Source organism: Taeniopygia guttata, chromosome 1 (genome assembly GCF_048771995.1).
Source record: "Taeniopygia guttata chromosome 1, bTaeGut7.mat, whole genome shotgun sequence".
Classification (NCBI taxonomy): Eukaryota; Metazoa; Chordata; class Aves; order Passeriformes; family Estrildidae; genus Taeniopygia; species Taeniopygia guttata.
The window spans coordinates 18,431,713-18,457,136 of NC_133024.1; the positions used below are offsets into that span (position 1 = coordinate 18,431,713).

The following is a 25,424-nucleotide window of genomic DNA, read 5'->3' on the forward strand; positions in this document are numbered from 1 at the left end:
TCCTGCTTGAGCAATGAGGTTGGACTAGATGACCTCTGTGTCCCTTCCAAGCCCAGCCATTCTGGGATTCTGGGATTCACACGCAGCTGAAGCACTGCACAGTGGGCAGATCCAAGGCTCCCGAGAATATTTTCCTTCCTGAGGTTTACCAACATGCCCAGGGCTCACAGCAAACCCTCAGGATATCGTTCCTGCCAATCTGACAAACCCAAGTTATCACTTCCACATGTTAAAAAGGAACACTTCTGTACTAAACTATCTGCAAAGTTCTGCCCAATTGCCTTACAACTTTATTGATTATAATTGGCTCTCGCTCCTTCAGCCCAAGAATTTCACACAAAATTCCAATTATACAATCCAGCATGAGAAGCCAGAGACACAGACCCTCTAACAAGCTTAGGCAAAAATCAAAGGGTGAAATCAAAAACTGGCTCACATCAAGTCTATTCTTTGTGCAGTCAACCAAGACTAATTAATGCTTTTAATGGCAGTTTACCCCTTTTGGCGCCATAAATCAGAGCAGGCAGCTTTTCTGAATTAACAAAAGAATCTGTGAAAGGTGTAGCTCATTAAGCACACTCCCAAATTCAAATGCACTTAATCAGAACCAGGTACATTGAGCAGGACTGTACTCCAGGAGCAGAGTAATCTGCAGCCTGTACACAGGGAACATTCATTCATCAACACAAACAAGGCTGGCACGCTGGGAAGAGGGGCTGAATTATACATCTGAGAGAAAGGCCCCTGCTTCCAGCATGGCTTTTGTCAGGGCAGGAATGTGGAGAACACTGCGGGAAGGCGCTGTGGAAAGGTGGGAGGGACAGGGAGGATGTTTCCCATAAGCTCACCTCAGCCACAGAGCCCTTGAACCGAGCATGCTGCTGCTGCTGAGCAGTTGGAGCAGATCCAGACAAGGCACCAAGGTGATCAGAGGGGTGCAGCAGCTCTGCTGGGAGATTTGGGATTGCTCAGCCTGGAAAAGAAAAGCTTTGGGGTGACCTAATTGTGACCTTCCAGGACCTGAAGGGAACCTACAGGAAAGATGAAGACAGACTCTTTACAAGGGCCTGGAGTGACAGGACAAGGGGGAGTGAAGCCTTCTCTTGAACTGACAGAGAGGTTTAGAATGAGTCTTAGGAAGAAATCCTTCCCTGTGAGGGTGGGCAGGCCCTGGCACAGGCTGCCCTGAGAAGCTGTGGCTGCTCCTGGATCCCTGGGAGTATTCCAAGCCAGGTTGGAGCAACCTGGGATAGTGGAAGGTGTCCCTGCCCATGGCACTGAATGGGCTTTAAGGTCCATTCCAACCCAAAACATTTGGGGATTCTATGACGTACCTAAATACACTGTAATAGATCACACAGGGCAACTTCCTCCTTGTATAAGGTGATGAATTTATAAAGATTAATGACCCAGCATTTCATCCTAGGCAACACTCTTTCAAATATTTTTGAGTCAGATCCACTCCTCTAAAAAATCCCCTTTTAAAATGTTTTTGCCACAGTTTCTTCCCAATATCCCATCTAACCCTGCCCTCTGACAGTGGGAGCCATTCCCTGTGTCCTGTCCCTCCACCGCTTGTCCCCAGTCCCTCTCCAATTCGTGGAGCCCCTCCAGGCCCTGCAAGGGCTCTGAGCTCTGCCTGGAGCCTTCTCCTCTCCAGGTGAGCACCCCCAGCTCTCCCAACCTGGCTCCAGCCCTGGAGCAGCTCCGGGGCCTCTTCTGGACTCTCTCCAGTCCTCCTGATGTTGGGGGCCCCAGAGCTGGATAGCTGGATGCAGCACAAAACTTGGCTTGACAGAAATCGTTTTCCGTATCACATGTTCTCTGAAAGGAATTTTGTTCCCCAAAACAGAGCTGGCAATGCAGGAAAACGTCAGATCTGTGAACAAAGGATTTGCTCCTGAGCTAAAAAAATTCACTAAATTATGTTCCCAACAGCATTGAAGTGTCCAAGAGCTGGTGGCAAAATGCTCCAGTTCAGCTCTGGATTCAGTGCATACCCAGCCCAGTGAAGAGCCCACCAAACCAGCAGAAATGCTCAGGAGACTTAAAGTCCAGGAATTTTCCACGAGTTCAGAAACATTGAGAAGCAGAAGTATAAAGTCCAGGCTCAGTTCCAAATTCCACTCACACACACTGGATAAAAACCAGCCTAACAAAAAAGCACATTTAAAAATATTTACATCAAACCAAACCATTACAGAGATAAGAGAGGTATTTATAGAAACACATGGATTTTACACACACACACACACACACACACACACACACACACACACCACGTTTAACTATTTAATTGCTGGAATTTCAAGTAGGATATGGGGAAGTGGGGTATTTCCCAAGCAAGAAACAACCTAAGTAAGCTAAGACACAGAGAACTCACACATTCAAGTTTAACTCAATTTCCTCCATCTTTTGATTTCTGAATGAACACTGACAGTTCAACTCAAGATAAAGTCACCCAAAAGAAAATATTTGCTGGAGATCACCAGCAAGGCAATCACAGCCTGGAGAGCAAACTTGATCTGCTTGGTCAGTCAAGTCTCCACAGGCTCCATCAATTCCACTCTTGAGCTTCAAATTTCTTCATCTGGAGCTAGATTGGACCAGGAGCCTTTGGAGCAGGAGCCTTCTTGTGCAAAGCCAACACTTCACATATTCCCTCTTGAAACACAATCTTGTTCTCTGGATCTCCCACCCATCAGTTCCAGTCTTACTTTATGCCCCTTCTCCCACCTCTGCACCCACCAAACCCACCCTTGGCTTTGCCTCTCCTCTTCCACAGCCCTGGACTTCTGCTTCACAGATCCCAAAAAAGCTACACAGCCCAAATGGGGGAAAATATACAGAAAAAAAGGGATAGGAGAAGCTTCAAAGCCTCTTTTTTTTTTTTTTTTTTTTTTTTTTAAATTTATCCTTTTTTCTAGCATGAAGAGAGGAAAAAGGGGAAGCAGAAGATGGACAGAGGACTGCTGTTGTTGCCTCAAGGCTGGCAGAAGCAAGGAAAAGCTTTTCTGAAATCCCTGGCATTTTCTCTCTCATCCCACCTAAGCTGGGGTGGTGGGAGAGGAAGAAATATTGGATTTTATCTGTACCAAAGAGGAGGCATTGATTTAGGGCAGTTTTCCCCAAAGCAGGGCTGGAGTGCTAAATTATTGTGAGGATAAGGGTTAGAGTGTGCCCAAAGGTTTGATCCCAACACAGTGTGGCAGACCCAAGAGCAGCTGACATTTAAAGTTCATGTCATTAAGCGAGCAGCAAAACATATAAAATGGAAAAAAAATAGAGTCAAGCCTGGTTTTTCCATATTCCTGCACAAGAACAGCTGGATGGGGTCAGACAGACACTTCAGCCACCCCTGTGTCTTCTCTGCCCAACAGGAAAGTGTGATTCCCTAAGGGAAAACTGAAGGGCAGGCACACAGGAACATTTTCCCAGCATACTTTCGAGAGGGATTTCCTGCGGGAGCATGTTCTTATTTCACAGCTCCTGTAGATCACGTTCTCCCACTGTTACAACATATTAAATTATCTTTTATATATATATATATATATACACACACACATATATATATGTACATGCTCAAAGGGCTTGACCTGCTCAGGTCTCATCCTGCTGGGCTCTATAAACCAAAATAAGGAGTTAAGATAGAAACTGCTCCAACCAAATTACACTGCAAAGTTTCTATCTGAAAACATTGTTTCCAGCTTTCTTCTCCCAAGAAATAGACACTATTAGAAAACAATTTGCCTGTCTCCAGGCAAATGACAGAATTTTGTATCAGGAATGGTGTCTGTATCAACCCAGGGAATTTTGACCCAGCTAATGAACACAAGTCTCCTTTTTAATACAAAACAAGAATATATGATTTACTAGGAAGATATTAAGAATAATAAACACTAAAAAGAGAATCCCTCTCACAATTCTTTATAGGAGCAGCACATAAGTACTGTGTGTTTTACTCAGGCTGCGGAAGACCTGATGTTTATAAACTTTCTAAATCCACACAATAAAACACACCAGGCACAAAGTGTTGCTGGAGCTTCAGCTTACGCATTTCTCGACCCAGAAATCACTTCTCATTTGAGAATGTAAAGTGCTTCTGTAGCAAAGTGAAAGAGTCCAAACCATATCAAACAGCAACAGCTGCAATCTCCACAGCATCCAAGGCTTTCCTGTCTGGAAGGAGCAGGGAAAGGGTTTTGGGAGGAGCAGCTAAAACTGAAGGGCACAAAGAGAGGATGAACAGATACCTCTTGGATACGAGCTTCCTTGGGATGGAGATAATCCGGAGAGGAGTGTGCCTGGGCAGGGAGTCTTCACAGCATTCCAGAGCTCTGCAGCAGCAAGGACAGAGAGAGAAAAACACCCGTGAGGCTCTGTGGAAAACCTGCTGGAAGAAAACACGGCTCTTCCCAGCTCAGAGTGGTCTTCACCTCCACTGGAGCAGAAGGAGAGATGGGACATGTAAGAAATGCAGGCAAAAAAAGGAGGAGCACTGGAGCCACAGGATACAAGGAGAGGGAAGGGATACCAGAGCTGGCAATACAACCAAGGCCCTCCCAGCTTTCCAGAGGGAGAAAAACAAAGTCCAAGCTTTCATTTAAATACTTGTTTACCAGCTATGTGTCAGGATTTGGGACTAAACAGGTTTTAGCCTAAGTTTTACATGTTACTCCTACATCCTCCCTTCCCAGCTGACACAACAGCTCTGAAAACTGAAAATGAAATCCCTCAAAATGAAGTGCAGGACCCAAAAAAAGCTCTCAAGGCACTCCACATGCTTTATGCATTATAGGGAGGAACAGAAACCCTACTGTTCCCATTAGCAGGACCAGCTCCTCGGAACAGTTGTTTATTTTAATCAACCCAGTACCAAAAGGTTTACATTAAATATTTTTTCATGGTTTCTAACCACTGATCCTGTATTAGTTTACATTCACTCAAAAAACACTCTGAGGGAGAAAGCAGGAGGCAGAAAACATTGAATCCAGTAAAACAACTGAGGTTTTTTTATGGAGTGCTGGTACAGCCCACCTTTCCCTGTAGAATGACACCACCACACCATTCCAGCCAGCTAATGAAACAGCGTGAATTTGTAAATGAAGAGAAAATAGTAAAATCTTCATTTTTACTGAATCTGTCTTCTTCCTGCCTCCTGCAGGAAACCACCACCTGCCATGAGAGATGGCATCCTTGGAGAGAAGTCAAAACCCACCCTGCTGATGCTCCAATGTCCCAGTAATCCCAACCCTGGTGCTAGCAGGAACATGAGCACACTGAGGAAAACGGGTCAGGAACCTCTCCACCTGTTGCCTCCATGGGTGCTTGACTTCTGTATTTCTACATTATAACAAGCATATTCATTGCTTGGAATTTAATTCTGGTTTCAGGTTTTTTGACTTGTTTTTATGCCCCTCCAATTCAGAGATGGAACCCTAAAATATCTTCAGGAGAGAGAGGAAAGCGTAAGTGAATTTCAGCAGAGACAGGGACTTGACAAATCTCATCCCATCAGGCTCTGCAGTGGCAAATTAGTCTTTCTCAGAGCACATTCTGTACTCAAAGTAGCCTCAGTACTTCAGGAGGTACCAAATATAACACAGCCCCATTTTAACTTCCTTCCAGGAATACACACACTCATTTATTAAGAAGACGTGGGCTGCAGCTCCACTTCCAACAGCTTCAGTAACATTTTGTAAAATTAAACAAATTACTCCTTTTGTGGCAAGAAAGAAGCTGAAAATAAGTGTTCAAGCAAATGGGGGAGAAAACCACCTCCCTCATGTCTTCCTCCCCCCTTGGACTTTGGGAAAGCAAGCTTTGCCTGCTGCACCAGGCTCAGCATCAACCACGGGATCACCAACCACTCCTTCTGCTGCTTTCACACCTCAATCCCCACACCTTCACCATTATTATTTCATTTCAGAGCTGCTTTGATACCTCAGTTTGCTCCAAGTCCCCATTTTGGGGTATTTTCACATCCTCATGTTTGTATAAACCAAGGAAGTCCATAGCTCTTGCTGACAAGCACTAAAGGTGAGTGTCCAATGGTGCTGAACATCCAGAGGGTTTCCAGGATTTGGCAGGAGGACAGCACTGCCACAGCCTTTAATGCTGAGGGATTCTCCAAACATTCCCCCTTTTGTTCAGCTCTGGCTGCTACAGAGAGGGAGAAGAACAGTCCCCACCTCTCATTAACCTTGGTGCTTAACCTTGGTGCTATACTTTTCTTTAGCTGCAACAGCATCAACACCTGCTCCCATTGTGCTGCCACGCAGGAGATTAACCCTGTTTTGGATTTTTTTGGCTCCTTTTCTGTCTTTTCCTGACCAGAAGTCAAAATGATTCAGTTCAGAGAGAGTGGATACTGCTGCTGCAGAGAGAAGCTGTGAAAAGCTGCAGAGAAGGAGGCTGTCCAGCTGCCAGCACACATCCCTGCCCTCTGCCACCACTCAAAAACTGGCAGGGAACAGTCAGGATTGACCAAATTTGGATGTATTTGCAGAAAAACAATCAGTCCCAATCAGTGTCTTTGAGTGGAAGTGCAAAGGCATTCATTAAAGAACAAGAAAAACCAAATGAATTTGTGAGAAGGTATGCCTTTGGAAAATCTAGGCAAATAGCACAAAGCTGAGAAGTCCTGTGGGCACAGCCTTGCTCATCAAGAGTGTGATCTGGGATTTAGTCAGGGAAAACTTCAAGAACACAGAAAAAACCAGCCCTGCCCTCTGTGGGGCAACCTGTGCCATGGCCTTACCACCCTCACAGCCAAGAATTCCTTCTCCATATCCCATCTAACCCTGCCCTCTGCAGTGGGACACCACTCCCTGTGTCCTGTCACTGCAAGCTCCTATAAAAAGTCTCTCTCCATCCTTCTTAGCAAGTCAAGCAAAGACACCAAAGCAGGTTCCTGCAGCCCAGAATTCCTCCTTCCCTTCCCACTTTCTTCTTGCTATGAAAGAGATTAAATCCCTTAATATTTCCTAAGATTACTGCAGCTACTAAGTAGGGAAGCTCATTCCATGGTATCTTCATCAACTCCACATGCTATTTCAAGCAGCAAAACAAGATTTTTAATTCTATCCTCCTTTTTAATTCTATCCTCCTTCCTATGCCCCACATTTAGTTTTCTTCTTTTGTTTTAGTAGCTACACTTCAGTGATGATCTTACTACAATTATTCTTCTGTATTTCTCTTTTAATCCCTTCTTTTCCTTCTTTCCACAGAACTGGACTCCAGTAATAGGAGCTGGGTAGATGGATTATAAAATAGATTGAGTTAATTAAGATGTGGTGATTAAAACACCTGCTTTGGTAGATTGCAGAGGGTTCTGATAAAATAGTGGTAGCAAAAAAAATACATTCCACAACTGCTTATCAAATGAAGATAAAAACATTCAGCAAATGTCTGACATTCTGCAGGGTTAAATCCTATTCCACAACATTTTGGGTTTAGCCCTCTGAATAACCAAACCCCACAAAATGGAAAGGGAAAAGTTCCCCAAAAGTCAATGTTCACTTTCTTTACTGCCTGTTTTCAACAATTTTCCTAAACTTCTTCTAGAATTGACTCTGGAATAATTATTTTCACTTGTGCAAGTTATATATTATAAGGCCCCTCGGGGTTTCTAAGTCACAAACTACTTTGTAATGAAAACAATTTCATTAGCTAAGATTATTGTTAATTGAAGGAAATATTGATTGTACTGCTCACAACAGTCAACCTCCAATAAGTGCAACATTAAAAATTATATGCAGCTGTTGTCTTAGAAATAAAAATAAACCTTTCAGTGAAAGCAGCCTCAGTGTGGCCTTTTCCTCTATTTAAAAAAAAAAAAAAATCAAAGCAAAACACTCCAACATAAGCCTTCCCTGCATTACAAAAGAAGGATTAACGGGGATCTATATGGACATTGGGAAAAGCCCTGGTAGGTTCATTGTGAAGATTAATTCAGACACCTTTATTCAACACAGGGAATGGAATTAAAGAAACAGAATTTAAAGGCAATAGTGAAGGGTGCAGTGTTAAGCCATGAGCAAGCAGACACCACCAAGAGGTGGAGCCTAATGCACTTAGGACCTAAATTCTGGAAGAATAGGGCAAAATGTTAGTGAATACATACAGATTATCTGGAATGGATCTAAGTTCCATTCTGCTCAGGGCACATTTTAAAAAAAAAATCCACCTGGAGCAACTGGAAGTGAAAACATCTGTGCAAATACCTAGCAGGAAATAAAGGCATGGAAAGAAATAATTTTGGAAGGCAGAGAACATTGCAGGAAACCACAGGGTCATTCCTGGCTGGAAGCACCTTCCTCTCTTTCCTCTCCTTAAAAACTGGCAGTTGCCTTTGTGCCATCAGGACTGGCCCAGAGCTGTACTGAGACCTGGATTAGGGAAGGGATCCAGGTTAAAAATAACCGGGGTTTGCTGTTCCCTGATCTGGCTCACTGCTGGCCCTGGGAGAGCTGGACCAGTAGAGCCCAGGGAGCCCAGCACCGGGAACAGGCACAGAAGGAAGGAAGCTCCCAGGGACAGCTTCACCCTAGAGTTAGGAAATACAGGACACAGCCAGAACTGGCATGGAGCAAGAGGGGCAGCACCAGCAGGAATTCATCCCTGGATTCCCCAAACACTGATGATGCTCAGGAGGGAAAGGTTCCCAGGGCTGCCTCCAGCTCCTGAGCTTCCTCCTGCCAAAGACACATCTCCAGCACTCAGCTAGTGGAAGAATTGGAATTGTTGGGAGTCACCAGCAATGGCTTTGGCCAGTCAGGAGGGAAAGGAGTTTTTAAGGACGAGGGTGAAAAGGGCCATGTGCTTCATCAGCACCTTCAACACATCCACAATGGGAAAACATCCCTCTAGGAAAACTCCATGCAACAACACACAATGACTCAACATCTGCAGGCGTGCAATGAGCTTCTGAAATTAGCTTCTTGAAACTCCAGAGTATTAAATATCCCAAGATCCTCCTTCATTTTTTACATGCAGGATCAAGGATATCCTTCTACTGTATCCTTAGAATAACTTTCCCACCTGGAGGATGCCAGCAGAAGGCCAGAACTTAGGAAAAGCAGCAAATCCCATCTGCATTTTTACTTACTCACAGTCACTGATTAAAAAAAAAAAAAAGTCTAACCCCCTGGAAAACTGGAGGGGTTGCTTTTGGAGCCAAAGAGCAGTAAAAGGACAACTGCTACTGAAATATCAGCACGGGGCTTCCTGCTCCTGCCAAGCCCTGGATTTCAGGTGCCGGAGGAGCAGGATGGGTGGATTCAAGATATTTCAGTCAGACGCTCTAATCTGAACTCCTACCAGCAGATACGAGAGACTTAAACAGAATGAGAGCTGGTTTGCTTTTATATTTAGCTCTATTTAAAAGAGACTCATTTCTCTACGGCCAGTCTTTCAAACATGCCAGTTTGCCAAGAAATATCACTCTGCACCACATCTGCCAAAGTTTGTAATCCAGAAAAATACACACTGAAGATAAATGCCCCTCATTCTTGATTTTCACTTCATTGTGTTTAGAAAAGCAAAGGGCAGTAAATTCTAGTCTGGTTTAATAATCTACTTCAATTTACACGGGCCATCTTTAGGAAAGGGTTTTTCTTCAATCTCCAAACTCTGAGTAACTGGAATATCAGAATCATTCAGCTCAATGCACTGCTGAGTAGCAGAGTTTGGGGAGACAGATACTACTGCTAACAGAGCACAGAAATTAAGCACTGAGAGCCCCTTCCAGTACATAAAGGGGCTCCCTGGAGCCTTCTCCTCTCCAGGTGAGCACCCCCAGCTCTCCCAGCCTGGCTCCAGCCCTGAAGCAGCTCCGGGGCCTCCTCTGGGCTCTCTCCAGCAGCTCCAGGTGCTGCTGCTGTGTCCCCAAGGCTGGGGCAGCTCTGCAGGCAGGGTCTCACCTGAGCTCAGGGGCAGAATCCTCTCTCTCTACCTGAATTCCAGGTTAAGAACAGCCCTAGACCCCTTCAGGATGTTTTTCCACTGCAGCCACACAAGGCAGAGTTGAAATCTTTTCTCTACCGTCCTCAATGGAAACATGACAACAAAATCAATTTGGAGATTGTTGTATTGACAGAGACACTTCCTGCTGGAGTTATTTCCATCTGAGAAACCAACTGAGCCACACTGATGAAAACATTGTTTAAACTGTGATTCTGCAAGGAAACCTTTCAGCTCTAAAAAATTCACCCATTCCAGATATCATGTATGTCTTGGGAAAAGGAGTCCTGGTCAAAAAAGGGTTTCACAAAACTGACTGGTATTTTTTTATTTATCCATAAAGTTTCTCAAAGCAACAATTGACTATTTATCAGGTGTTTTGCCTTCCATTATACCCAAGGCACACACATTCTGCCATACCTGAGCAGCATCTCTGCGCTGAACCACACTTCATTAAGGAATTAATTGAGCGATTCAGACAGATTACGTAGCAGTAAAAATTATTTTAAGGTGAGTAACTGCCTTTCCATAGAGGTGCTCCCAAAGTTCCCAACAATCTTTCAAGGCCTTTAATTACTTTCAATAACAAACTCACTTAAGAGCTTAAAAGCAATTAAAAATGAGTTAAGTCAACATTGCTTTCACTGGGGTTTATTAAGCACTTGTTTGAAGCAGTCCCAATCTCTCCTTCCTTTAAAAGTCATTGGCAATTTCTGTCACAGTAGACTTAATTTTTGTTCACTTAATTCCCTGTGCCACACAGGGCTACGTATTACAGTGCTGGTGGAAAATTCACCAAAATTTAGAGTAATATTCCCTAGTTTTTAAAGAGATCATAGGTGGGAGCCCCCCAACACTCAAATACTTCACCTTCCTCAACAGTGCACATGGATTATAAAAATTCCTGATAATATTAGAGCAAAATAACAAGCTTTCCTCCAGCTTTTGCAAAAGACTTTAATCATTTCCTGTTCCAATCCCAGCACGGACCTTGCCTAAGGCACATTAATCCTTACCCCACACATTTAGTTCCTGCAGTCGGGTCAGGTCACCAAGCAGGCCAGAAATGGTCCCTTATTAATTCTTTAGTCACTGCAGAGTGTGGATTTCCTCATTTCCGGCACTGCCATTTCCCAGGTTTCTGGTGTGTGTTGGTGCTCCTGAACTTTCCCACTGGCTCCTAGAAATCCACCTTTTCATTCCAAACACTTTTCTGTGCTAACATCTCCCCAATGTTGTCCTCCTCCATCCTACCCCAGACCTACATATTCCACACATTCCTCTATTTTATTTCCCAGTGCTATTTGAAAACTACTTTTATTTGCAGAAAAAAACCCAGACTTAGCTCCAAACAATTCTTAAAAGTGTATCTTTTTCCATTCTCCTTCATACAACAGGCAGTGTTTCAACTGTCACATTATTCAACGAGGGAAAATGGCCTCCCACTGCTAGAGAGCAGGATCAGATGGGATATTGGGAACAAATTCTTTCCGGTGAGGGTGGGCAGGCGCTGGCACAGGTTTTCCAGAGAAGCTGTGGCTGCCCCTGGATCCCTGGAAGTGTCCAAGGCCAGGCTGGATGGGGCTTGGAGCAACCTGGGATAGTGGGAGGTATCCCTGCCATGGCAGGGGATTGGAACTGGATGGGCTTTAAGGATCCTTCCAACCCAAGCCATTCCACGATTCCATGAACTTCTCGTTGTTTTACTTTCTTCCATGTAAAATGCAGCTTCCCTAGGAAAGGGACTAAGTGTCAGATTTAGTGCAGAATGCACATCAGAATTAAGTAACATATGACAGATCCTCTTTTGCTTCTCCACTGGCTACAGTGAGAAATATTCCAAAGCAAAGAGTAGCACCTGAGCTTGTCTTCAAGTGCCTTTGCTGTACCCTCCCTCTGAGAGCCATGGAATCCTTCAGGCTGGAAAAGACAAGATCATGAAGTCCAACCTTGAAAATCTGGAAAAGCCACAATCAAGCTCCAGAGAAGCACCAATTCCTCTTCAAACAGCCCTGAAAACGTGCTGGGGGGACCACAAGAGAGAAAGGTATCTGCAATTTCTCTTGCAGATATGAGAAATAAACCATATTAGACAGACCACAGTCCATTCTCATTAAGATATTTAGGAGTTCAACTCCCACTGAACCAACAAAGTTAAATTTCTAAATTCCTCTGCAGATCCCAGAACCAGAGAAGCACAGTTCTTTGAGCTGGCTCGTTCACATTTAATGTTTGTTGTGTGTTCTGAAGACATCAAAATGTACCAAAACCTTCAAACATGCCACAGTCACCAAACCTTTGCTTCTACAATTCCTTTGCTGCCGTTGTTTCCACAGGAATTCCAGTCCAGGCTGTTCTGGTAGGGGTGACAGGTTCAGCCATTTTATGCTTTCAGCAATCAGAACACAGCTCCATTTTATTCCATGCACTGCAATCAGAGTTTTGCCCTTAGTTTGGCAGCTTTTTATACCATGCAATAACTATTAACTCCCTTTGGCATAATTTATATGAATCATTGATTTAATGCAGACAGCAAAGAAAAAGAAAAGACCTATTAAGTCATCTAAATGACCCAAGCAGCACCGCTGGATTGTTCTCAGCAGCACATTTGCTGTTCTTGTTTGAAATGTGCTTGCACAGCACAAGCACAAAAACTGTCTGCAGAGCAGACATGTTTCACTAGCAGATGCTCTAAGTCAACATAGCTTGAAAATCTTCAGTTTATAACTAAATGTTGTACTGCACTTTCACTCCTCCAAACAGGCTTTAATGCTTCTTGAGGGGGTGAGAAGGGGATATTTGTATTTCAGGAGAAAATACTTCCCTGACAATTTCCAAGTGGGATCTAAGGCCTGCATGTCCAAAGTAGGACCTGGAATATCCTGGGACCATCTCTCACTGCAAGAGGATGCCCAAGTCTATGCATATAAATAAGACAGATATGGAATGTATTTTCAGGATGGGTTTTGGTGGTTTTTTTGGTGTTGTGTTTTGTTTGTTTTTTACTCTCTAGAAGAAGATAACGTGGGACTTCCCTGATGGAATTCCAAGAGCCAAACTCCTGGCAAATGTGTACTCTAATCTAAATCTTTCTAATGGGGATTCCCACGTTTCCTCAGGCAATAGCTCAAGTTTGGGGTTGTTTTTCCTGTCTTACCATAAGTTTTCCTTCCAATTCATCCATGGATTTATAGATGGTGCATGCTACCCCACCTACCAAATCCTTGAGAGAGAGAGTTTAGAAGTGTTGGTCTCACTGTGAACCCTCAGGGAGGTTCACACACATCCTTGGGGTGGGATTCATGGGGTTGTCCTGAGCATGGCCAGGATTTGGACACAATGATCCTTGTGGGTCCCTTCCAATTCAGGATATTCTGTGATTCCATTATTATATCTTGTAATAAGCAGCCCTCTGGGAACATCAAACCACTGACCTTGACTCATCCACCTCACAGCACAGCACTCCTTGGGATGTGGAAAACCTTCTTAAATCTAAGAGAACAACATCCACCCTCAAAGCTGCTCAGCTCCCTACTGGGAGCAATCAAGGAACTACCAGGAGTACTGTGGCAGGAGGAGAGGTGTTTGTAATTAAGCACCTCTGCACAAATGCAAATTAAATGTGCCCTGTGCTTTGAGTTTAGCAGAGCCTGACTCTGCTTTTGCTGGCACAGCTTGGAAAGCTGTGACCTAAGGGGAGGGAGAAGAGGTTTGTGCAAGGAGTGCTAAAACAAAGCTAAGCAAAATCATTTCACAGGCCACTCCAAAAGCTCCCCTCTGTGTGCTTCCTTGACCCACTAAAAGCCTTCTGCAATAAACAGCCAAACTCGCAGATGTCCACGGCCCTCCTGCAGAAACCATTTGCACTGTAAACAGGACAAAGTGGGGGGGAAAAGCAATGCTGAGAATGTGCAAGAATTACAAGCCCTAAATTTCACTTTCTACCTCACACTGCAGTTCCTCCAGAGATTCACTGTTCCTCCACAGAAAGGTTCCTGAGTAGAGATCTGTGATTTGGCAGGACCTTGAGAACCATCATGGGAAGAGAGACCAAAAACCAGAAAAGTGGCTAAAAACAAGTGGGACACTAGAACAACAACAAATACCAGGGGAATAATCGGGAAAATGCTGTCAGGAAAGATACTGAAGAAGGATCACTGTCATGAGAGCTGAGATCACCAGATGACTGCCAAGACAAGGACTTATTGGGAATAAATCACCTCAGAGCAACATAATCAATGTCTGTCTCTTTCTCACAACAGTGACAACATGGTCCCTGTGCCACTATGGCAATCTACAAGGCTTTAGAACAAAACCTCTGGGACAACAAACCCCAGATAACACTGTGTAGACCATCTCCAGGAGAAACTGGACACAATGCAATCCTGCACTGGATAATGGGAAGATAATATTAGTATGTTAGTGACCACCAAATTTTGACTGCAAGCCCAGAACAGCAAGAACAAAGAGCAGCACAGAAGTGTCCATGAACACCAGTGATTCCAAAGCATCACCATGTGCCCACCTCTGCATCAGGACTGGAAGTGCTTCCATTGGACACCCACCACAATTCCCCAAGCATGGACCAACACCTCATCCCACTCCATGGGTCAGCTCCTGCCCACTGCCTTCCTCGGCGTCCTCAGATTGTCACCACTACCAGACTGACAGGGCCTGGCATGCCACATTCTGTCACATGTCATCAAATTGCTCTCACTGGACTGTTAATGTGATTATCACCATGGGTCCTACTGCAGGTTTGGGTTTTTTCCCCAGAGGAAAACAAGTTCTTTGCAGTCACTCTGGAGACACTGAGAGAAACAAATTGTTGGTCCCCTGAGTATAGATCATTGTCCTTGTCACGATCATGACCACTGCTGCGTCAGAATGCACAAGAATTAGCTCTAGAAAGTGTCTGTACTGTAAATTTTAACACTAAGAAAAGCCCAGATCGTTAAAAACCTCTTTGCTCGGCTACAGTAAGGAAGAAGACACAGAGAAAAAACTTGTGTGAGTAATAGGAGAGATGTTCAGTGCTACAGATAATGCAGGAAAATTTATCCTCCCCCCTTTTACACGGCCCAAAAATGAGTAATTATGTGCCAGGAGATATCATCTACTCCACAAATCAAGTCACTGAAACTACAGACTAAAAATTGTTTTTAAGAAAGTCAATTTATTAGCGATTACTGTGCAGACAGACATATGAGTGCTCTTGTGTACTTGCTGCATTAACAACCTCTCAAAAGCCACAGGAAAAGGAAAATCAATACTGTGTATTTTTTCTCACATCAATTTATCTACTGCTGAAAAAAAAAAAACTCACTTCTGTGTATGCCACACATGACATATCCCAGGTTTCCTCTGAGCAAGGAAAATAAAACAAGCTTTTGCTGGTTTCAACCAACCAAACCCTGCCTTGCTGGACTCAGATTTTGCTTTTGATAAAACCTGAAATAAGACTTGAACAAACTCAGAGCAGTCTCAGGCAGCTTGGCACTGGTACACAGAGCCTTTTGTTACTGATCCTGTGGTGCTGGCGCAGGGCTGGAGCCCATTAGCAGTGAACGGTCCACTAAATATTTCATGACTCTGGATTTCAGACGTTTCCCAGGACAGGTTCTATCACCACAGATCCTACAAGCAGGCATGACAGTTGCTAAATAAAGGATATCATGCAGAGTGGCCTCTCCAAAGCACTCCCAGAGCCTCCAGCCAGGAACCAATCTCTATAATTTTTACATATATAGGTCTCAAAAGTACGTATTTTTTTTCCTCTCCAATTAGAAAACACAAATTTTCTCTGCATAAAGTCTTTCAGGCTGCTACTTTGACAGCAATCAAAATAAATCCCAGGATGGCATTCCCTGTCGAGCAGACTAATCTTGTTTCCTTCATTTTCTTTTTCCAGGTCACCAGTTTACTTCCCTCAGCTGAGAGCTCCCCACAGACTCTGGGAGGGCGCCTTAAAGAGCTCTGCAGCCACAGCATTTCCCCAACACTAAATCCTAAAACATTTCTGCCAGATCCCAAACAGGGCAAAATCCTCTCCCGAATGAATGCTGCAGCTTTTACTCTCCAGGTCGGTACAGTTCCCAAAGACACGGCCTTGCCGCTTTCCCGCCGGGAACGCACGGCCACAAAGCCTGCCCAGCAGAACGTGCCTTCACCAGCCATGGTCCTGCAGATGTTTGTACAAATCCACCCAAATCCATAGAGAGGAGTGGCTGCAGAGCCTTGCAGACAGGAATTGGGGGTGCTGGTCAGCTGGAGCCAGAGGGAAGGCAAACCACAGCCTGGGATGAATCCAAGAGCCAGGCAAAGGAGGACTGTCCCACTGGCCACTCCAGGCTGGACATTTGGAAGCACTTCTTTACCAAGAGTGTGGTCAAATGCTGGAATGGCTTCCTGCAGAGGTGGCCAATGCCTCACGCCTGTCAGCAGCACTTTAAGAACATGCTGTGAATTTGGTCAGCCAGGTTTTGGTCAGCCTGGATGATCCCTCAGGGTCCCTTCCGACCAAAGGAGCTTGTTGGATTCTAGCACAGGAGAGAAACCCCAAGGGCTCGAGCCGAAAAGCTCAACATGTCACCTTTGCTCAGGCACCGAGGGGGACACTGAGGTGACATGGATGTGTCTCTCTTCCTCCCAGAGACACTTCCATGCCCACTTGGAAGCATGGCACTCTCCCAGGCAGCCGGATAATCCTGCCCAGAGCCGGGCTCCTTAAGGCAAAGCAGCTTTGTGGGCTGCCAGGAGCCACTGGCACCTCAGACAGGCCAGCCTTCACTCTCACGGCTGCCTTAAGCTCATCTAAGCTCCAAATAACACGGCCAAAAACGTTCCCTGAGCCTCAGTGATCCACAAATGGTCATGGCAGCACAAGGAGAGGTGGGAACAGAGCAGGAGAAGACATTCCCTGGTGGGAGCATGCCTAGGGACACTGGTAGGCTGCTCTTGGAGACAGGGAGCTACTGGAACATGGTTTGGGCACGATTTTTATTCTCTGCCCTCATATCAGAGCTCACACACCAGCACTCCTCCTCTCCTGCTCCTGTGCTTTGTATGACCCACTCTGCCTCCCCTGCCCTGCAGCCCCGAGCTCCTAAGTCAAATGTCCCCATCCATCAACTTCCAAAACCTGGAGCAAAACTTGATTTTTAATCAAAATTTGGCTGACGTTGACCCCTGCACTCACAACCTGTGAGGAAGCAGCGGACGAGCAGATGTCACTTCTGGATAAGCCTCGTTTCTTTAGGAAGCTAAAAATGGAACCAGCCATCACCATCATCTATGTTTAGACCCAATATTCCAAACAATCCCTCTATTTGCAGTTCTTTCCCCCCCCCCCTGAAGCTATCTCTGGCAGAAGAATTAAACAGCTGCCACTGGGAGCAGGAATGGAGTTAAAAGCTGAAGAAAATGCAGCGCTGGTAGCAGAGGTGACGCACCAGCTGGATGCATTCCAGGTCACTGCAGCCTGGCAGGCTCTCCAAAAGGACATCCCAGTGGATCTCGGCGGCACAGTTGGATTTTTCCCCCACGTATGCAAAAGCCATAACTCCTATGGAGCCAATAATTTCACGCTGGAAGCCCTGCAATTCATTTTTCAAATGGTTTGCCAATCAGGCTATTATGTTCAAGCTAAGGGAGGAAAAAACCCTACAGAAAGACTTTTCATGGGGAAAGCATTCCGCTTGGGATTTTCCTTGTCTTCCTGTGCCAAATTGGCAGGAGAGCTGTATAATTACAGCGCTTTTACAAACAAAATTAATGTACAGCAAGTCTGTACATGGCCAACCTCCCATCCATAGATTTTATGGAGAACAGAGCAAAAGGATGCCGGTTTTAATTCACAGGGAAACCATTCTCCCAAAACAGGAACATTGTTAAGTAAAATCCCTGTGTGGTGACACAGACTGTAGTCCCCTCTTCCATTTTAAAAGGCAGACCAGCTTCACAACACAAGAGCCCCAGAGATCAGGGACAGCATCCCTCAGATCTGTGTTCCCACACAGGGATCAGGATGTAGGATGCCCAGGAGTGGCATCAACACATGAGATTTGGCCATAGAGACAGAAGAATTGTGGATGTTGTTAAGCATAAAATCTTATTTTCTTATATGTCTGACTAGGAGACTCTATATTTTTAGATTAAAATATAACCAAATACACGTGTCAAAAACAAATTCTCAAAAAAAGCCACCTTATTATATATTAAAGGTTTATTTCCCTTTATTATAGCAGCACATCAGTTCCACTAAGATCCATAAGCAGCTTCTAAGAATCCTCTGCTGATGTCACAAATGCTCATTCTGTGGATCCTAATTTCTCTTTGTTTTCCCTGTCACATTCAATGTATCTCCTGTTCATGAATTACAGACTTGCCTGATTTCCCTAACATCACCCAGGAGCCTACAGTAATTCAGGAACCCAGCAGACACTGGGGAGGTCCAAGCCCTGGATGCTGAGACTCCTTTAGGATGACAAGAGACTAAGGCCCATAATTCTCCCCTGACTGAGCTGGCCACATTCCTTTCCCTTACCTTCCCTCCAAAGTTCCACTTCTAGCAATTCACCCTCGAGGTGCTCAGGAGATGAAGATGACACACGTGTACGGTCCCAGACCTGCAGGCACAGGATCCATGGGATACCTCACAGTGCATGCTCCAACCCCGTGCCAAACCATTTTACTCCATCCAACCACTGCTCCTGAAAGCTGAGCAGTGCAGGGGACACTCCTGAAGGACAGGGCCATCCAGAGGGACCTACACAAGCTTGAGGAGCAGGAGATTCAAGGGAATCATGAGGTTCAGCAAGGCCAAGTGCTGCGCTGTGCTGGGGTACAAGAACAAATTGGGAGAAGAAGTCATTGAGAACAGCCCGGTGAAGAAGGATTTGGGGGTGCTGGGAGATGAAAAGGCCCTGGCCATGTGCACTTCCAGCCCCCTAAGTGTGGCCTTGGAGTGCCTGGAGGAGCCAATAAGAAAGATGGAGAAAGACTATTTACAAGGGCCTAAAAAGACAGGAGGACACAGGGAAAGGCTTCCCATTGCCAGAGGGTGGGGATATATGGGATGCTGGGAAGGAATTCCTCCCTGTGAGAATGGAAGAGCCCTGGCACAGGGTGCTCAGAGCAGGTGTGGCTGCCCCTGGATCCCTGGAAGTGTCTAAGATCAGGCTGGACAAGGCTTGGAGCAATCTGGGATAGTGGAAGTTGTCCGTGCCCATGGAATGGGTGGCATGGGATGGTTTTTAAGGTCCCCCTCAAAGCAAACCATTCTGGGATTCTGTGACATGATTCAATAATTCCCTGTTTCCCAGCAACATGAGACACATCCACATTTGCTCCAGAGTCCCAATCCAGATTTTTTTTTTTTTGGAAACAGAACAAGAGCTGTCATTTCAGCAGCACCCCCACAACACTGGGATCATTGAAAAATTTCCTCAGTGACCTTTCAGAAGCAGATAAGCACATACACTCCTTAAACATTAACTCCTTCCAAACCCATATTCATTTCAGCATTTTTTGGATACTGACACACCTTTAATGTAGAGCAACAAAAGTCAAAAACATTCCACTGCTTTCTTCAGCCTGTGAGAAGCTCAGCACAGCAATTAAATCACACGTGTGGAGTTCAACACAAGCTCTAGAGCTGCTGCACCAACAGCTTCTCTCCAGCTCTTCATGGTCCTTTACCAATGTAAGAGGCTTTGTTTTTATTGTTTTGGGTTGTTTAAGTAATCTTATATATACTTCCCTGGCAGTTCCCTGTTGGGGGGGGAGAGGGGGGGGAGGGAGAAAACAATTTTTTAAGAGGATTTTAAATTATTTTAATCTGAAGAGCATTTCTAAACATTTCCCAATATACAGCAAGAACAATCTGTTGTTGTTGGTACATTAATCTGGCGAGCACTTGAAGGGCAGAAACACAATGGGGTGAAATTGTTACAGATGGCCTCAGGGTTATTCCAATACTTGAACAACTGGAATAATGGGGTGGAATTAAAAACATGGGCCCAATCTTAGGAAATGCTTCACGATAAGATCATGGTGCCCAAAAAGAGGAACATAAAACTGTTGAAGACAGTTGTGGAAATTAAAAATGAGCCTTGTAGAAGCACAAGAAGTGCTTCTAGCCCAGATGGAAAAACCATCCATCCTTTTCCACTCAAAAAAATAATAACCAGCAGGAAAAATTATCTTTTTTCCATTTGGACAAGTAAAAATTCACAAGGTTACTGTGGAGAACAACCCAGAACTGGCAAAATGGAAGAGAAGAGAGATAATCTAATAGGTCTTTTCTATCTAATTTTTATTATTCTTATGATAAACGACCTGAATAAGTGAAGTTATTTGCCCTTGTCCTCTTTGTTCATATTGGATTTAGTCATGAGGGAAATCCTGCCAAGGATTGTATGTTTTACTCAATTTACTACCCTTTGTGATTGCTCTATAAAATATTGGATACATGATAGGAAAGGTTATGGAGGTTTGGGGCGGGGGTTTTTGCAATGGAAAAAGAAGGAACACATTGAGCACTTGCTGGCAGTAAAAATTAAGAAAACAAGAACTGGAGGAATTTTCTGAAGAGAATGTTTATCTATGAGTCCATGTTCAAAGGATTGTTTTTAACCCGAATACGGTATAACTTTAAAGAAATAGCAATTGAGTGTTAAACAAACAGTCTCTTGCAACATTGCAGTTCCAAGTAGGTCACAAATAACACTGGAGTCAGAAGCTCCATCTCTCTGCTGCACGAACTCTGTAACTGCCAGAAGCTAAGGTTTCCTTTGAATTCCCAGTATTTATTATCCTGCTACTTTCGGACTCTCGCCGTTAATCATACAGTTGCACTGCTCCTGCTATTACAGCAGAAGGCAAGAAACCAGAACCTGCTCTTCCAGGCTTTGCATTTGTTGTAGCTGACTAACACTGAGCTGTGAGTCCCCTTTGCAGACTCCTCCCGTGGAACCCACCCCCAGCCCCAACATCTGCACCGACAGAACCACGGTCACGCTTGGTGCAGCCTGTGAGCCATAAATAACACGGAGAACTCTGGCAAAGCCCAGGTGCAGCCAGTCACCAGCACCACCAACCCCTTCTCGGGGACCCCAGCACAGTGAGGTTGCTTTCCTAAAGCAATAAAGGCCAGCCATAATGCTGCAGGATCTGTTAAATCCTGGGAATGCACTGTGTTTGTTGTAAGATTCCAGGAAGAAGCTGGGTATTCCTCCCTTACCATTCAATCCTACACCAAAACCAAGAGCCTGGGAACTTGCAGCTGCACCGGATTGTAATAAGTGGTGTCAAAAATTCCAAGCAAATGAGTACCACATGTCTGGGAAGCAGGCCCTTTTCCTGGGCTGACCTTGGAGGCTGAAGGGCTGCCCCTTTCCTGACAAAAGGATTGCAGGAGGAAAAACATCCTGAGTCCTGCCGTGTAACCACACGGGTGAGATCCCTGTAGCCCTTTGCCACAGAGAGCACGAATCTAGGGTTTGGGATGAGATCAGATCCCATTTCTCAGGAGCTTCCCCAAAAGCTGAATGGACTCCCAAAGACTGGTTCTTGGGTTTTTATGGGGGATTCTATAAATCACTGCTGCTATAGCATCCATGCCCCATGGATTTATGAAGGCTGTCTTGGAATGGATACAGGGAGACGAAGGCAGAACAGAAGCCCTGACTCACCTTGTGGAGGGTGGATTTTTTGCTGCCACTGGAGAGATGGACATGCTCCTCTCCAGCTATGTCAGACATGAGCATCAGAAGGCCTGGAAATTATACATGTTACTCCTTAACCTCTTTCACAGCAAGGTCCTCCTGACCCTTTACTTGGGATGAAATTACGCACATTTACAAAAACTAATTGTCTACTACGCATTCCAATTACAAGTCTAATTATACTTATCTAACTCTTGCCTGACCGACTTGGTCTGGACTCAAATCATGCTTTTTGCTTTATTCCATATTAAATTGGGCTGAAAGGCTTTCTGCAGTTCTGGAAATTCAGAAATAGATAAAATAGAAGCATCTGAAGACTGAGCAGATAAAAGGCCAGGCCAACATTGAAGACTTTCCAAGTGCAGATCAGAAGGATCCATCAGGATTTAATAAATCTTGGACTCAACATCATTATTTTTGTTTCCAAAAAACCAAAAGAAAAAAGATGCTCAGTCCCAAGCTTTGGGAGAGTCTTTCATCCAAACAGAGGATGATGTCAGTCCCTCCTGATCTTGGAACACATAAATCCATTTTACACTACTTTCCTTTTTGGAGGCTATGAACAAGTCTGTCAAAACCTTGCAGTTATGCATTAAGGCAATAATTACAGTCAAACAAACATGTCTCAGTGGGTTTAAAGCAATATGGACAACTGTGCTCAAAGGACAGCAATCAGTAACTCCAAATCCAGCTGGTAGCCAGAAACAAGGAAGACAGGGCTGGTACTTGGGCTTATCTTGTCCAAAACCACCATGGACTACTTGAGTAACAACACAGGCTGATGTTAAGAGGAATCACAGCATTCCTAAAGAGACTCTAAAGACTGTTAGAACTCCAGCCTGGCCTTGGACACTGCAGGGATCCAGGAGCAGCCACAGCTTCTCTGGGCAACCTGTGCCAGGGCTTCCTTACCCTCACAGCCAAGAATTCCTTCCCAATAGCCCACCTAACCCTGTCCTCTGTCAGTGTGAAGCCATTCCTTGTGTCCTGTCCCTCCATCTCTTGTCCCAAATCCTTCTCCAGCTCTCCTGGAGCCCCTTTGGGCAGTGGAAGGCTCTGGCTGGCCAGTCAAGGGAATTAATTAATGTCCCAAACTGCACACAGCACAGGACTTGGAAAAACCAGGTGAGGAAAGTTGGACTTCTTTGATCTGGCAAGGAGGAGACTAGAGCCCATCTAAGGCCAGCCTGCAGCTCCCTAAACAGCAGCTACAAAGGTGTGAGTCAGAGAATGTAAGCTCTGCAGGAGCCTCTTCTCAGGCAGCATCATGCCCACCATGCTCAGGGCCCAGGATCAGCCCAAGGATCAGATTAAGTCCAGGGAGGAAGCGATGCCAGTCCCTCTTAGTCTGCTGCATGGATCATGCCCAAGTGAACATCAGTTATACCCCACCAGAGCAGCCTCAACAATTAACACTCTCTTCTCACCCTTCAGCTCCTTGTGACAGAGTTCATCCCGTAAGGAATCACAGTGCGCATTTCATTTTCTGCTCAGAATTTGCACCGTCTAATTTGCTCACTATTAGAATAGATGATCTAATATTCCTTTCTGATCTTAATTCCCACCAAACCCATCAAATTCAATCTCCCTTTTTGTACACAGACTATAAAAGCTCGAGTCATTGTAATTCCTACCCGGTTCCACACTGATGTAAACGAGAGAATGAGACCCTTAAATTTCCAAAGAGCTTGAAGGCAGCGTTGCATTAATGAACCTCCTGGAACAACCATGTGTCTGTGAAGAAGAATGTCAGCTACTTGTATGGCAGCCTTTGAAGGTCTCTCCAAGGAGGAAACAAGCCATCAAGCCCGGACAAATTCCCCAGCTGGGTTTTGATGGATCACAAGACAAACAGATCTCCACAAAGAGACGCTGAAATTGTTTTACAAGGCCCGGTAGCCCTGACCTCAGCCCTGCTCCACTCACACAGCCTGAGAAAAACCCTTTCAGGTGGGTACACACAGATTTGGGGATCCAGAATGGTTGTGAAAATCCAAGCACCAGGAGAGCGCTTCAATATCTGGGTAGAAAAGGGGGGGGGGGGAAGCAACACTGTTCATGTAAGCAATTTGATGTTTATCTTCCACACCAAACAAGCTGAGATAGTTTCACACCTTATACTTTCTGAAACAGTCGGAAAGAGGGACTGGGGACAAGGGATGGAGGGACAGGACACAGGGAATGGCTTCCCACTGCCAGAGGGCAGAGATGGATGGGATTTTGGGAAGGAAATGTTCCTTGTGAGTGTGCTGAGAAAAGCTGTGGCTGCCCCTGGATCCCTGGCAGTGTCCAAGGCCAGGTTGGACAGGGCTTGGAGCAGCCTGGGACAGTGGAGGTGTCCCTGTCATGACAGGGGGTGGCACTGGATGATCTTTAAGGCGCCTTCCAACCCAAACCCTTCTGGATTCTATGAGAACACCTGTCAGATCAATCCTGCTGCTGGCATCCCTGTCTGTTCCGGGAGAAATCTGTTGCTTTTCTTAGGAATTCATCAAGTGGGAAGTTGCTCTATGAACACAAACATTTGTGCACCCCACTCCGCATAAATCTGAATTCCAGTTCCCAAGGGAAGTTTGACATTAGTTTCTAGCACACATCACCGCTGAAATGTATCATTCTTTGTTTCCTACACAATAAAAAAATTAAACAAAGACTCTCAAATTACTAATTAGATGCCGTTGCTTAAATAAGTGTGCACAGAAGCAGTGGCCAAAATAAAGGAGTTCTAATTTTAATGAAAGGACAGCAGTGTACAACTTATATTTGACCAAGCAGGGAGTAGAAATTTTTTTTAGGAGACCAAAGAATTAAAAAAAAACCAAAAACAAACAAACAAACAAAAAAACCAAAAAAACCCACAAGTTTTTAATCGGCAAGCTGGGATTTTTAACTTAAATACAATTAAAATCAGCACTAGATTAAAAAAAAAAAATTAAAACCAGAAGTAATTACATGAAATAACCATTTCTTCTCCTGGCAGACAAAGCTCCAAGGATCCCCTTTGGCAAGAAATTAGGATATTTTTAGAGAAATTGAGTATTTAAAATAAATTATACCTATTGCAGCCCTTCCTCATATAAATACAGTAATAATCCAAAATAATGTTTAAGAAAAGCAATAAAAGGAAGGCAAAAGCTACCTTAAATAGGATGGTAAATGGTAAAATCCATCTCTCCCACCCTTCCCCACCAGGAATGCAGTCACACACAGGCTGTGGCTAAACACAGCAATACAAGAGGAAAAATTAACCTGGGTGTAACAACAACAAGTAGAATGGAAATGGAATCCATTCAGATCCTCCCTCCCACTCCCTCCCTCCAAATTCCTTGCATGATGACTGTTGGAATGGGCATAAATTCAAAATGCAAAAATCCAGAAGATAAAAGGTGTTGGTTCACTGTCACTTTACCTTTCCTAGGACTGTGTAAGGCACTCAAGGAGTTCAGAGCATGATAAAAACCAGCATTTTCTTTAGCGCTCACCATTACTTTTGAGTGGCAACAATGCCAAACCCCAGAGCTACAAGAGCTTCTGTGCCATATAATCAATCCCTGCAAAATTTTGATCCAAGAAGCCTGAAAAGAGCCATGGAGAAATAGCAATAATTCCTTTCCAATGATAAGGAAAACAAAAATCTAGACAAATGACAGATCTTGCTCCAAGTCACACAAGAACTCAAGTCCTGTGTCACACACAGTCCCTGCTTTTTGACCTTCCCTGGCCTTGCCACCTCTT

At 44.7% G+C, this 25,424-nt stretch overlaps 1 protein-coding gene across 1 annotated transcript in view; it reads right to left on the minus strand.

Annotated features, from left to right (window-relative positions):
- FAM168A (family with sequence similarity 168 member A) overlaps positions 1–4,344 on the minus strand; it is a gene marked incomplete at its 5' end in the record, with an annotated part of 85,272 nt that extends 80,928 nt beyond the window's left edge. The window contains 1 exon segment of the mRNA NM_001245197.1: positions 4,254–4,344.
- Between the last annotated feature and the right edge of the window lie 21,080 nt (positions 4,345–25,424).